The 2,554-nt window shown below is 43.2% G+C and overlaps 1 non-coding gene across 1 annotated transcript; it reads right to left on the reverse strand.

Moving 5' to 3' along the window:
- Positions 1–260: 260 nt before the first annotated feature.
- LOC130977583 (small nucleolar RNA R71) lies at positions 261–368 on the reverse strand. The gene has a single exon (XR_009085269.1). It is a non-coding gene; the product is annotated as a small nucleolar RNA R71 (small nucleolar RNA).
- Positions 369–2,554: the final 2,186 nt, after the last annotated feature.

The raw sequence follows: 2,554 nt of genomic DNA on the forward strand, positions 1-2,554 counted from the left end.
CTCTAATGCAACAGAATTGCAAATTCCATGGACTTCCAATGGAAGATCCTCATCAGTTTTTAGCTGAGTTCTTGCAAATCTGTGACACAGTCAAGACTAATGGGGTTGACCCTGAGGTCTACAGACTGATGCTATTCCCTTTTGCTGTAAGAGACAGAGCTAGAATATGGTTGGACTCACAACCTAAGGATAGCCTGGACTCTTGAGAAAAGCTAGTCAATGCCTTCTTGGCAAAGTTCTTTCCACCTCAAAAATGGAGTAAGCTTAGAGTGGAAGTCCAAACCTTCAGACAGAAGGATGGAGAATCCCTCTATGAAGCTTGGGAAAGATACAAACAATTAATCAGAAAATGTCCCTCAGACATGCTTTCTGAATGGAGCATCATAGGTATTTTTTATGATGGTCTCTCTGAACTATCCAAGATGTCTTTGGATAGCTCTGCTGGAGGATCTCTTCATCTGAAGAAGACGCCTACAGAGGCTCAAGAGCTCATTGAAATGGTTGCAAATAACCAATTCATGTACACTTCTGAAAGGAATCCTGTGAACAATGGGACTAGTCAGAAGAAAGGAGTTCTTGAGATTGATACTCTGAATGCCATACTGGCTCAGAATAAGATATTGATTCAGCAAGTCAATTTGATTTCTCAAAGTCTGTCTGGAATGCAAAATGCACCTGGCAGTACTAAGGATGCTTCATCTAAGGAAGAAGCCTATGATCCTGAGAACCCTTCAATGGAAGAGGTGAATTACCTAGGAGAGCCCTATGGAAACACCTACAATTCTTCATGGAGAAATCACCCAAATTTCTCATGGAAGTATCAAGAAAGACCTCAACAAGGTTTCAACAACAACAATGGTGGAAGAAACAGGTTTAGCAATAGCAAACCTTTTTCATCATCTTCTCAGCAACAGACAGAGAATTCTAAGCAGAACCCCTCTGACTTAGCAACCATGGTCTCTGATCTAATCAAAACCACTCAAAGTTTCATAACTGAAACAAGGTCTTCCATTAGGAATTTGGAAGCACAAGTGGGACAGCTGAGCAAGAAAGTTACTGAACTCCCTCCTAGTACTCTCCCAAGTAATACAGAAGAAAATCCAAAAGGAGAGTGCAAAGCCATAACCATGGCCGAATTTGGAGAGGAAGGAGAGGAAGTGAACGCCACTGAGGAAGACCTCAATGGGCGTGCACTGACCTCCAATGAGTTCCCAAATGAGGAACCATGGGAATCTGAGGCTCAAAATGAGACCATAGAGATTCCATTGGACTTACTTCTGCCTTTCATGAGCTCTGATGAGTATTCTTCCTCTGAAGAGGATGAGTATGTCACTGAAGAGCAAGTTGCTAAATACCTTGGAGCAATCATGAAGCTAAATGACAAGTTATTTGGAAATGAAACTTGGGAAGATGAACCTCCCTTGCTCACCAAAGAACTGGATGACTTGTCTAGGCAGAAATTACCTCAAAAGAGACAAGATCCCGGGAAGTTTTCCATACCTTGTACCATAGGCACCATGACCTTTAAAAAGGCCCTGTGTGACTTAGGGTCAAGTGTGAACCTCATGCCTCTCTCTGTAATGGAGAAGCTAGGGATCTTTGAGGTACAAGCTGCAAGAATCTCATTGGAGATGGCAGACAACTCAAGAAAACAAGCTCATGGACTTGTAGAGAATGTTTTGGTAAAATTTGAAGACCATTACATCCCTACTGATTTCATAGTCCTAGAGACTGGGAAGTGCATGGATGAATCCATCATCCTTGGCAGACCCTTCCTAGCCACAGCAAAGGCTGTGATTGATGTTGATAGAGGTGAACTGATCATTCAAGTGAATGAAAAATCCTTGGTGTTTAAGGCTCAAGGATATCCCTCTGTCACCATGGAGAGGAAGCTTGAAAAGCTTCCCTCAAATCAGAGACAAATAGAGCCCCCAAAGTCAAACTCTAAGTTTGGTGTTGGGAGGCCACAACCAAACTCTAAGTTTGGTGTTGAACCCCCACATTCAAACTCTAAGTTTGGTGTTGGGAGGTTCCCACATTGCTCTGAATATCTGTGAGGCTCCATGAGAGCCCTCTGTCAAGCTAATGACATTAAAGAAGCGCTTGTTGGGAGGCAACCCAATGTTTTATAATTAACTATTTCCTTTTGTTATTTTATCTTTTTTTTGTAGGTTGATGATCATAAGAAGTCACAAAATCAATGAAAAAAGCAAAAACAAAATGAAAAACAGGAAGAAAAATAGCACACCCTGGAGGAAGATGTTGCTGGCGTTTAAACGCCAGTGAGGTTAGCTGTTGGGCGTTTAACGCCCAGTCTGGCACCATTCTGGGCGTTTAACGCCAGAAAGGGGCACCAGACTGGCGTTAAACGCCATGAATGGGCACCAGCCCGGCGTTTAACGCCAGAAATGGCTCAAAACGTGATTTTGAGCAACATTTGGTGCAGGGATGACTTTTCCTTGACACCACAGGATCTGTGGACCCCACAGGACCCCCACCAACCCCACCACCACCCTCTCTCTTCTTCCCCCATTCACCAATCACTTCAAAACCT

The sequence above is a fragment of the Arachis stenosperma genome, chromosome 4 (assembly GCF_014773155.1).
Source record: "Arachis stenosperma cultivar V10309 chromosome 4, arast.V10309.gnm1.PFL2, whole genome shotgun sequence".
NCBI classification, from domain to species: Eukaryota; Viridiplantae; Streptophyta; class Magnoliopsida; order Fabales; family Fabaceae; genus Arachis; species Arachis stenosperma.